Source organism: Chenopodium album, chromosome 4 (genome assembly GCF_948465745.1).
Source record: "Chenopodium album chromosome 4, dcCheAlbu1.1, whole genome shotgun sequence".
In the NCBI taxonomy this organism is placed as follows: Eukaryota; Viridiplantae; Streptophyta; class Magnoliopsida; order Caryophyllales; family Amaranthaceae; genus Chenopodium; species Chenopodium album.
In genome coordinates, this window is record NC_137837.1 from 41,715,811 (window position 1) to 41,729,250 (window position 13,440).

Below are 13,440 nucleotides of genomic sequence, written 5' to 3' on the forward strand. Positions count from 1 at the left end.
TTTGAGATATGTAATGTATGGAAAGGTGATATAGATGGAAAGATGTGGAAAAATTAGGAATAGAGTAGACCTCTAATCCAAATGACGGAAAGAACGACTCATGCATGAAGCTAAGACATGGTCATGGTCATGGTGTACAAAGTGTGTGAATACTTGTGAGTGTAAGTGATATGTTCAAGACTCGTGTCATGACCATGGGACTAGACTATGTGACAAGACTCAAACAAAGATTAAGTTAAGACTTCACGTATGTGCACTAAACTGGACAATCTGTAGTATTTTAGTCATAATTTTTTTATGTGTGACTCCGAATTTGACGAAACCAATGCCAAATGAAAGATAAAACCCGGGGCTACATATCCGTATGTTGTAAGACTCGTAAATATTCCTAGAACTCCAGCTATGAACAAAACAATTTGACGCTTGTGCAGCATGCGGGAATAAAAATTTGGGTTGACTCAAAGGAACTATGACTCGATTTTAGACATATTTATTAGCTCAAATTAATTAATCAATTAATTAAGCAATGCACTTTAGTCCTTTTTTAGTTTATTTAAGCATATTTATAATCACAAGTCAAACCAAATGGTTAGTTTAATCACATGTAGGTATGCACAAGCAAATAATGTACAAGTAGTCAAATAGTCACAATATGATGCAATGAGTTTGCAACCTAACCATGACTCTAGTTCTCTAAAGATCAAGGATAAGGGTTAGTCAAAGAGGGTCCATGCTTATGTGTCCGAATGCACCGCGTTGAAGCCTTACCTTTGGAAGGGTTGGCGCGTGTGGATGGGACCCCGCGAGTTAAACTCGCTTTGCACGGTTTGGTGAATTCAACAAACTCGGATGTACCCGCCGTTTCCATGAGCGTTCGATTGGGTAGACGGAGCGTGAATTCCCAGAGGGTTATGGCCATATGTAGAACTACATATGGCATTCGGAAAAAAAGGGATATTTCCCAAATTTTCTACGTGTAAAAAGCCTATGTTTTTTACGCATTACGGATGGTCTATCTAATGCAGACCTTTTTATGCTTATGCCATTAATGTTAATCAAAATTACGCACATGAATACTTAGAAATTTTTAAGTCTCATCCACTCATTCTACTATTGCCAAAATAAATTTTAGGAATTAAAATAAAAATCCTCCCCAATGGAGTCGCCAAAAAACTGTAGGGAAGATTTCAAGTATCCTACACTTGAGCCCCACTGTGATCATACACTTAAGCATGGTGCGTCCAAAGGGAAAGAAGCTAGAGTAAAAGAGTTGCTAATAAGTTTTATAAAATTGTAAACTGTTTACAGGGTGAAGGTTACACCCATTCACGATCCATGAGATTGCTAACTCCATAGTGGTTTGAACCATGACTAGATGTTCGGGGATGAAGGTACAAATCCAACCTAAAAGAGATTGAACCTGCCCTGAAAATAGGCCCCTACTTTATTCTTCTAGTATTCATGTGCATTTTCTGACTAACATGCAATCAACAAGTTAATCCTAAACCTGTTTAACCTATATTTGTTGAATATTAATGCACAAACAAATGTATTATTGGCAATCACTTGAATTATAATCATATTATCCAAAACAAGATTATTAATTATCTTATTAAGCGTGATTACAAGTACATATTTCCTTTAAACATGCATAAAAGGTGTGATCAAGCGATAAAAATAATATATGATATCAAGCAACATAATAATCATCATCATAATAATATTCTCATCAAAGCATAATAATATTATTAGCATGATCCTAGGCATGATACTAACAAGATTAATAACAAATCCTAAAATGTTACTAAACATTAAAGAAAAAAGATTTATCCCTAACATGACACTAACATGATATTAGGAAAAAAATAGGAAGTAACCTAAACATGATACTAGAAAGCAATAAATAATATCCTAACATGATAATAGGAATTAAAAAAATCAAACTTCTATATCAAAAGAATAACAAAGTAATTAAATTACTTACTTCGATGCTTCGTATCTCTTTCTAATGACAAAATACCCGCGTTAGTAACTTCAAAGAAAATATTTAACCAAACAATCAAATTAAATAATTGAAATAGGTATTTGGGACCAAACCCTCAGAAATTATCAACCTTTCACGTCTAGGGCGAAGGCAACTTCGAACTTGGCTTGGTGTGTCTAGAATTTGTAGATGCAGAATTTCGTAAAATGGAAGGTTTAGAAAAAGAATAGAGGGAGAAAGAATAAGATAGAAAAGAGATATTGTTGATTTTTAGTGATTGAAAAACTGGTGATATGACCTCTATCTATAGGAAAAAAAAGAGAGTCGAAGAATAAGAAACGAATCCGAATTCAAATCGAAATAAAAACTCGACGGTCAGCAGTTTTTACGAATTTTTTATCATATCTTTTGATACAGAAGTCCAAATAATTCATATAATATGTCGTTGGAAATATTATTAATTAGTGGGGCCCAATTAGGATAGAAAATACGGACTGCAATCCGTGATGTATTTTTGTAAATCTAAATATGGTCTGCGAACCATTGAGTATTTTTGTACCTTAGTATTTAAATTAGTCCTAATCGCAGATGCTAGTGTTTGCATAATTATGGTCATGTCTTGAAGATGGAGGTTCTTGGAAGACGAAGCCATGAAGTTGCAAAAGCCGTCCCTTGAAGACTTGAAGATTCAAGGGGTCATGCTAGTTGTCACATGCATCTTTATTTATGTTTTTTATGTAAATTTATGATCATTTATACATGAATTATATGTTAAATGTATGTTTAGGATTTTGAATGTTGTGATGATTGATTAAGTTCACTTAAATCAACCAACATAGAAACCCTAGGTCCCTAAAATATTGAGTAAAACTTGCTATTCCAAAACAAAACTTATTGACCTATTGAGAGTAAGGATGGCTACGCCAAAGCGAGGCATCACTATTACTCCCTAGGATACGTAAGGCATACCGGTATGCAAGTTGGTTTTGGTTATACTCAATGATATGAGTGATGGATTCCTAACATGTCGTGGCAAAGTTGATAAGTTGTTGAAAGAGCATTAGATGCGACGATTTATCCAACAAAGAGTGGCTTGGATCCATTAGCAAAGCGTTGCTTACCTTAGTACATTGAGTGTTAAGATAAGCCAAAGAATGCTTAATCACTCTTTATTTCTTTGGATCTTGGAATCAACTTATTCTCTCCAAATGGGGACAAATTAAATGCGTGGATAAGACGTTTAATAAGTTTGAAAATTTGCATGTATACTTTTTAATTTTCAAACTTATTATGTTATTTACATGATAAATGGTTATATTTTGCACTTATATTTGTAGAACTCCAAATCAAACTATATTGTTTTCCATGATTGGTAAAGGAAATCTTTGAGAATGGTTCTTAAAGAAAGGAAAAGCAATTCTAAAAAATACAATTCTCATAAATGACTTTTATAAGTCCGAAAGGACGGTTGGACATCATACATTCAAAATACTAGGTTGTTTTGATAAACATGAAATATTGAGTTCAAAATTCAAAATTGCTAATGTTTGACAACCAACATATGTTTTCGCTTTATACGCGGGTGAGTACAACTCATTGATGTATTAATTCAAGCACGAATTAAAGGAAAAGATGGAACTTTGTTATACGGCGCATTAGATGCTTAATTATGTCTAACAAAGTATAAAAGTCAAAGACTCTTAAAGAAATGATTCTTAAAGATTATGAGATGAATTATGATAAGAATTATAGGAAACGAGAAACAAAGAAAAGGAATAAGATACCATTTCTGCTAAAGAGTTTATGTTATTCTAATTAACTTAGCAAGTTTTATCTTCACAAGTATTAGATACTGCTTGAGTGGTCCACTTTGAAAGTGACCTCAAACTATTATTAAATATAAGCTAAGTTATTGACTTACAAGCTTTAAATGAAGCAAGTGATGCTACATCAGTTGTATGGTCGTATGCTTTGTTTAAAGACCTTTTAAGCTAAGGCTGGAACAAATAAATGATTATTATGTTCCACAATCAGCAATCAATCCGTTAACACACGGAAAGACTCACATTCAAAGTAAAGACCAATAATTGCAAATTTATTTAAATGGCATGGTTATCTAAACCATGAGTAAAAAATGCTTGGTTATAAACAAACATTTCCCTAACATGAAAACTCACAAAGTTCAAATTATAGACATGATTTGTGTTCTGGACATCTTTAGCAATGTCACATTAAGAAGAACGTACTCAAGGCTATATAAGCTCTTGAAAGTTGATTGATTCGGAATTGTTATAAGGCAACCAAGTCTTACTTGTTAAAAATTGACAAAGTAAAAAGTTATTGTTTTTGGTATAGACAATTGACTCCGAAAGCTAAAGAAGATTCAATTACTTTAACGTTTCACGAGGAATTTGAAAGAATATGGCTATATTAATCAAATGTGAACAAACTTGACCTTGAATAGTCCAAGAGTTCAATGAAGTACATAATCCACTTGGCAAGATATCAAAATGTCTATATTAGATCGAGCGATGTATGCTTGAGCCAAGTGTGACCATCACAAAGTTATGAAATTGAAATTTTCAAAAATAACTCCACAAAGAACATAGTGTGTCTTCACGGAGACCTTGATGCCATTTAAAAATGACTCGAACAATGATGGATCACATCCCTTCCTATAAATTCCGTAAAGATTTGCACAAAGGACTAAGGTTACACTAAACAAAATGTCAGAGCTAAGAAAGGACACCATATTCAGAGCCAATGAGTTCGGGAGCGAGGGTACTAAGATAACGTTCCTTTTAGATGGGAATCGTCATCCTAGCCCTAGTACGGCCTCTACTAGCTCTTCCTTTTCCACAATTTCATCACCAAACAATATATGCAACGCGATACCTAAAGCTATGTCAGTTGATTTTATTTACAAACATTAATTCACATAGGAATTACATTGCAAAAGTCGTTATTCTTATTTAATAATATTCGTGAAAGAACAATAAATAAACAAGATTCTCCTTGGCTTAAGTGATCAACCAACAATTATTTAATTCAATTCTAGTCTTTATTTAACGCAAGATACTATGTGGAATTGATTAATTAATTATTTTAAAAGTGATAAAACAACACTAATTAATTAATTAAAGTCCTTTTAAACAAGAAAAAGAAGGTGATTTAACTAAGTGCTCGGGAATTTACCACTTCTCTTTGCTAGATCTTCGTTTAGAACACTTATGGACACCTTCTTGTTGGGGAACCTCCACCGTAGTAACAAAGTATCGAAAGGATGAGTGTTTAGGACAAGAGGGCTAGGTTGCACAAGTTCACAAGTTAATTCGCCAGAGTTTTAGGTTAATTTTCTGTCCGTTGAAGCCTCAATTTATGCTTATATTTATAGAGAATGATTAGGTTTAGGGTTTCGAGCAATGTGCTGCAGCAGGTGTCGCGCGCAACAGATGAAGTTGCGTGCGGCCTCCAAGCGCAAGTATAGAGTTGCGCTACTATGTGCAGCGCAACTATTTGTCTTGCGCGCGGCTTTATGGTAAGATTCGATTTTATATTTTCCGTATAATTTTCAAATAATTCTGAATCTTCCAAAGCGCAACTCTGAAAGATTCGCTGGGTGTCGCGCGCAACTGAAATAGTTGCGCGCGGCAGCCAGCGCGAATTTGTGAGATGCACGCAGCTTTTTCTGTGGCAGCACTAAGTTTTAACCTAGGCGCTTCTAAATCCGTCATTATTTGGGTTTTAGCACGGGCTTAAGCCTAATTACGATCGGGTTTAGTTAATTGGACCTTTGTTTTGGCTTTTCTTTAATTTGGGCTAGTCTTTTGTGTTTTGTGGCTTAACCAGTTATCCATAAGTATTCTTCACTTTGATACAACACAAAGATGGCTTTATTTATTATCATTGCACTTCCTGTCGGGACAGGAGGCCAAAAGTAGATGTCTACACCAGGCGACATCGTCCAACCCCTGTAAGTACATGAGGTGGGTGTATGCCAAGAGGTGGTCTTCAAGGTTGGAATCATAGGTTCCAACCCTGACATTTTTAACCTTGGTTGGCTATCCGACCTCATCTATTTCCCTGGAGAACGCAGAGGGCTGCTCCCCAAGGTTTTGTAGCCGAAGCTGCCAGTCCAAAGGCTGATGGTTATATGTCGCCTGTCCTCCGAAGAAGGAAGGCTGGATGTAAGGTAAAGCAGGCAGTCTATATGGTGGATGTGCCACATACTACGCCGAATTGATTAGGTGAGGCCCCGACTGCATGAGGGGGCCTCTTGAGGGAGTCCTTGGCCCGGAAGGGGAATTCCTCACCGAGGTGTTCTGAAAACTGTCATGATAAGTCGACGTTGAAGCCGACTCCGACAGCTGCTGATTCCTTAGCTGGTCAATGTACTGACAAGCATCAGGAAATGTCTGTTTGCTACCATCCGGCTGAACATGCCGGATGGCTTTCCTTTTCACCATCTCAGGGAAACGGAGTCTTGACAGGTAGAACGGAGGCCGAGCCTTTTTCCGGGTAAGGAGTCGGCTGTCGGTCTCGAACCAACTTCTGCTGCCAAGACTTGGCAGGCCTTGTGGTCGACTGCTCTTTTCTAGGGGCAGCCGTCCGCTTGTTGATTAGTCCTTTGATTTCACCCCTGAGGCTACTCATGAATTTCATGAGCTCGTCATGGGTGACTGGGGCTAATCCTGCCGCCTAGGAGGCATCAGTCACATGCCCTGTGGGCTTACTTGAGGGACAAGGGGGCCTATTAGTACCCTCCTGGTTAGCATTGCGCTTCCTCTTGTCTTTCTGACGGAGGCGCTTGGAGATGAGTTACCCATTAGGGGCCACATAGGTTTCAACATCAGCGTCGTCAACTATGTCATGGTCCGTCTGGATATGTATTTCTTCTAGAGGCCGGTTGGTCTCTAGAGGCGGCACAAGATTATCTTGAGAAGCCATCTTAGAGGTACTCTCCCCACAGACGACGCCAAATGTTTTGGGTTTTTTCGTGTCCCTCGGGAGAGTTACAGCTCAAGACTGGATTCACAAGGTCGCCTAAGCTTGCAAAACAAACGGACCGCCGGATGGTCGGTGGTCCGCCTCCGAAGATTAAGTTAGTAAAGTGTTCGGAATAAAACGTGCGGAAATTAAGTTATCTGCTTGGATTCCAAGCTCAGGTGCTGTCTGTTTCTTGAGAACGACAGCTCAGTAATAATTGCAATAGTTAACGTAACGTGTCCCCATAAATGAGGGGAATGTCCCTATTTATAGGATCCTTGGGAAGTGTGCCCTCCCTAGGGTTTGATAACCTAGGGATTAGGGCACGCTGTTTTGCGGCGCCCTCAAAGTTTGGGCCTTGAAGGCCGCCTTTTGAGAAGGGATATCTGAGTGACACTTGTCACACATCTGGAGAGGCCATTTGGACGCCTCCCGGGGTGAAACGTGTTGCTCTCTCATTGGTCCACTGGGGGTTATTAAATACCCTAAATGAGGAGCTATATCTGCTTGACACGTGTTACCATCTAAAAGGTCCGAGTTGGCGCCCCTTCCAGTGACACATATCAAACTCTGATTGGGCCACTTGGCAAGGTATAAAATACCCAAAACAGCATCCAAGTAAGTGCTTTAATTCTTTTATTGATATTATGATATAGAAATAATGTCTAGGTCGTTATTTTGATTCCTAATATCATGTTAGGATGCTTGTCTTAATTTGATGTTTAGCATGACAACAATAAGTTCCTAGCATCATGTTTAGGGTAAAGAATATAATGTCAATTATGATTTCTATGATGCTTCCTATTATCTTTCCTAATAGCATGTTAGTATCATATTAGCGCTACATATTTGATCTTTATGTGTTTAGTGGCATGTTAGGGTTTGTTATTAATCTTATTAGTATCATGCCTAGGATCTTGCTATTATTATGCTTTAACATGATTATTTTAATTATTGTGATTGTTATTTTAATTACAATGATTGTTATTATTATGTTGCTTGATGCTTATTGTTATTTATTGCTTGATCACGCCTTTTATGCATGTTTAAAGGGAATTTGTACTTGTAATCACGATTAATAAGATAATTAATAATCTTGTTTAGGGTTAATTTTATTTTAATTCAAGTGATCGCCAATAATAGATTTATTTGTGCATTAATATTCAACCAACATAGATAAACATGTTTAGGGTTAATCCTAATGATTGCATGTTATTCAGAAAGCGCACATGAATACAATCAGAATAAAGTAGAGGCCTATTATTCGGGCAGGTTCAATCTCTTTTAGGTAGGATTTGTACCTTCATCTTTGAACTTCCAGTCATGATTCCAGACCTATTGGAGTTAAATATCTCCTCGATCGTTAAGGGTGTAACCTTCACCCTGTGAACGGTTTACAAGTTCTCAAAACTTGTTGGCGACTCTTTTGCTCTAGCTTCCTTCCCTTTGGACGCCACCATGCTTTAGTGTATGATCACAGTGGGGTTCAAGTTTAGGGTAATGCTTGATATATTCCCTACAGTTTTTGGCGACTCCACTGGGGAGGATTTCTATTTCAATTCCTAAAATTTATTTTGGTAATTATTTAGAATGAGTGGATGAGACTCGAAAAGTTCTATGTATTTCATGTGCGTGATTTTGATTAACATTATTGTCATATGCATAAAAAAGATCTCATTGGAAAGACCATCCATAATGAGTTAAAACATAGGATTTTTACACGTAAGAAATTTGAGGAATATCTTTCACAACTAGGATCGAAATAATGCTGCGCGAAACTTGAAAATTTTATCGAGCACAGAAAGCTGCTGAGGCATGTAGGAATTGGCGTCCAGAAAACAGAGTCTGTCGCCGAGGATTTGACTTTGTCGCCGGGCGACAAAACCAAATTGCGGCGACGGCCTCTGTTCGTTGGCGCCAAGTTCTTCCAATACCGAGCCAAAACTATGCATTCTAATTTTGACTAGTTTTTAGCACTGTTTGCTCGATTCTACTTCCTAATTGATTTTTTCTCACTTTTTTGAAACCCATATGTGTTCTACATATGGACATAACCCTCTGGGAATTCATGCTCCATTTACCTGATTAGACGCTCTGTGCAACAAAGGGTACATCCGAGAATGTTGAATTCACCAAACCATGGAAGTGAGTTTTTAACTCGCGGTGTCCCATCCACTCGCGCCAACCCTTCAAAAGGTAAGGCTTCCGTATGGTGCATCCGGACAAGTAACCATGGACCCTATTTGACTTACCCATATCCCAAACATTAGAGAACTAGAGCCATGGTTAGGTTGCAAACTCATTGCATCATATTGTGCCTACTTGACTAATTGTGCATTATTTGTTGTTCATACTCCAATTATTTTTCCTAACCGTTTGTTGACTTGTGTTTAAGTCTAAATATATTGATTAATGACTAAAAGGACTTTGCCTAATTAATTAATTAATTAATTTAAGTAATTAAAGTCTAATAATTTAATCGGAATTGATTTAGTACGACTTTAGGCATGTACCGTAGAGTTAAAATACTGAAAGACATCCCAGATTAACGCTCCAATAATGGTGCCAAAATTTGGACTGCAGCGCTACACTGTGTTGTGCAACGCCTGGCGACAGCTCTATCTTTTGGCGCTGCACTACAAAGTGCCGCGACAGTCCTGTTGCTTTGGTGACAGTTCGGTATTTTGCTTGAGTCATCACTATGAGTCTAATTAAATAGTTTGCTAATAAATTTGATTATTTTTTAAATAACAGTACCTTCGTTAAGTCCTTAATTGAGTCTAGTCACATAGTCTGGCTACATGGTCTTACACAAGAGTCAAAGCATGTCACTTGCACTCAAAATATAAAGCACACGCTAATATGTATATCACACCATGACCATGTCTTAGGTTCATGCATGAGTCAATTTTTTCCGTCATTTTAGTTGGGGGTACATTCTATCCCTAAATTTTCCATATCTCCCCATCTACATGATTCCTCCATATCACAACCTTCATTCTTCCGACCTTCTTCCATCCTTGCATGTTGAATAGAGTTTGAGTCAAATAATTAACAGCCGATATCCCTAATTTCCCTTTCCACGGTACTTGGTCAAGGAGAGAAGGACGATTAATCAAGGAAAACACCTTTATTCAAGTTCAACTTTTTGATAAACCGGTTAGTCGAAAAAGAACAACTAAGAAGATAATGGCAAGTCAAGAATAAGTCAATGAACTTAGGAATCAATTGACTGACGTAACTAAGGTGTTGAAGGATTTAACCCTTCAAATTAATGACCCTGTGAAGCAACAACAAATGGAACTTATGCAAGAAAGCTTGGGCAAGATATCTAGTAACTACAAGTTTCAGGGCATTAGTTCTCAAGGGGTATCGGTGGACAAGGAGCTTCTTCCGCAGAAGTTCAATGCCACTGACATCCCTAAATTCAAGGCAACAGATAATCCTTATCTTCACTTAAGATCCTTTGAAACTATAATGAACATTAAGGGGATTGATAGGAAGGTCTTTCATTCCTTGTTTTCCTTAACTATTGAAACCGTTTGCCAACAATGGTTCTTCTCCCTTGAGAAAGAGCAAACTTCTACTTGGGATGCTATTGTAAACGCTTTCATTGATAGATATAAATGTAATATTCAACTCGAAACCGATTATAGACAACTTGAGATGCTAAGACAAAAAGAGAATGAAGGCTTTACTTCCTTCTTCAATAACTGGAGGGAAACTTCTGCTAAAATGATTGAGGTGCCCTCCGAAAAAGAATCTGTGAGGATGTTCATCAAAAATTTACAAGAAAAGTATTCAAAGCACTTAAAATATCAACACAACTTGAATACTTTCAAAGCTGTCTATGACATAGGCATCGAGATCGAAGATGACCTCGCAAAGCAAAAAGCTACTAACAACAGTAACCACGGTGGCTGGAAAGGAAAGAAGAACGACAATCCTTCTTTTTCCGAAAACGCCCACTCTAGCAACAATGTTAGTACCTTTTATCTCAGTGAAGTTTTAGCCATGGATAACCAAGGATCTAAGAAGCAACTAAGGAAATACTTCACCCCCATTGGGATGAGTTATGATACTGCCTTTGGTCGACTCCATGCTAAGGGGCTCATTACTCCCATTGGACCTATTCAAGAGCCCGCACCTGAAAAGAGATTACCTAATTGGAATCAAGATGCACATTACAAATATCATCAAGGAAGGGGTCATACTACTGAGAGCTGTTGGAAGCTAAAGGAGGCTATCCAACATTTGATCGATAATGACAAGATTCCTACACCTCCAGCTAGCAAGAAGAGCGAGTGATGATAAAGCAAACGACACAAGGCAAGAGGCGAGCTTCAACGACAAGATTTCATGACCTCTTTTTCTATTTCTTTTTTATTTACCCTTTCCTCAATAAAGTCTAGCATAGACACCTTTTAGTTTTTTCTTAGATTAATTTTGTAGGATCATTATTTCTTCTCCTTTAATAAAAATGAACATTTATTTTCTTGCATATGATCATTTCATTGCATTGCACTAGCTATTATTAAAAAGAAATATACCATGTCAAACTAAGCACAAGGTATACAAATGATTTGAGGCATCCCTTGTAGCCACATCATATAACCTTTCACCCTTCAAATATGCAATCCTTTTTTGGTAAACCACTTTGATCCTCGTCTAACGATAGACCTTTCATTTCTTCAACCCACATCTACCTAACCTTGGATGGAATGGTGTGTAACTTATGCAATTTCAAAAGCTTGAGTGATTTCAAAAGATAAAAATAGTAAAAATAAAAATAAATAAAAGTATGGAAAAGGGCAAGTGTTCCAATGTCATTGACTTATACATGTCTTTGATATGAACACGTCTCAGATTACGTCTCTTATCGAGTGCTTGGTACCGTGCCTGAGAAACATGAATGCCAAGTGAGTGATAGACCGCATGATCGGGATTTTCCACACTTATAAAAATAAAATAAATGCTAAAACTAAAAAAAGAGCTAAAAAAAGAGTGAGAAACCTCAAGCATGAAAATACAAATATTCAAAAGCAAAGTTGCACACCTTGGGGGCTTATCTAGGGTCTTGAGCCTTTTATCCCCTTCTTCTTCAACCTTTATCCTAACCAAGTTATAACCCTTCAAAAGATCTTTTTGAGGTATACACACACTTGTGCGAGGTTCGGCTAGAGCTACGTTCGGCCTGATTCCTAACGGATATGTAGGCAACCTCACATCGAGATGCGGCCGTATTAAAAATGCATTCACATTAACACATCATGATCATATCAAGGGATCTCCTATGCTCATCCATATTTACTTAGAGCTAGACTTGGGGGCTTGATCCCTACATCATTAGCTTACTTAGCTTAAGAGTCACCATCTTTTGGCTCTTCTAAAAATAATATTTTTCCACACACTTAGCCCTTGCGGCCTAGATTTAGTGTCACTTTCACACAGTGCACAGACACATGACCAAATATACTTCCCTTAGGAACCCTTTGTCATGAAATCTTAACACAACATTGAAGCATACTTCGTCATAACAAAATCACTCACCACTCATCATTGCATCACAAAGTATGAAGTGCTTAGCCTCCGTGTCTAAGTTACCCAAATACTTTCATCATGGAGTCAACAATTGAGATATCCTAGGATGAATTTATCCTTGCACAACATTTGACTAAGCTCATTCAACATGCACCTTCAAAAACTTCGATTCTTTTTCGTGTCTTTCTTTTTCGGGAGAAAGTCGGTACCCTCAACAAAAATGACAGAAAATTTTTGCTTTTTTACATTTTCGAGTCGCGCGATCACATTACACTGCACACACGAGTCATGTACATAATGAGTCATGTTGTGTTATCAAATCGAGTTAAGTCTATGCACACATGAGTCACACGAAGTGAGTCATCATTGAGTCAAGTTTATACCTTGAGTCATGTCAAGTCAATGAGTCAAGCAACACTAAGTCTTAGGTCACCCCTAATTACATGAGCAAAGTCCTATAGTCAAAGATATAAATGCAGGTACATCCCAGCAAATAAGAACATTCCCGGATTTTTTCAAAAAAAATCGCGAATATGACCACGTGAGATTCTTCCAAGATGAGAGGAGTTTGAACAAAATTACATGGATAGTAAATTAGAGATGAAGAGCATTAATTTACAAAAGATTTGAGCAGATTTGGTTGAGAGAAAACGACCAAGTTTAAATTTCAGAGCAAAACCGAGCAACGAACAGCAGCAGCAAAGGCAAAATAGGGAAGACCTTACTCCAGCGCCAGATGACACGGTTTCCGTCTGGCGACAGAAGCAAAGTGCGGCGCCAGGAGTCTTCCAGCAGGCGTTGGTGCGGCGACACAATGTGCGGCCCCCATATTAGATTATGCGGACCTCTTGCAACAATTTTGGGTTCCTTGGTACGCCAGTTAGCCCTTATAAGCAATTTGACATGATTAAGTAGTCGGCTTGATTATA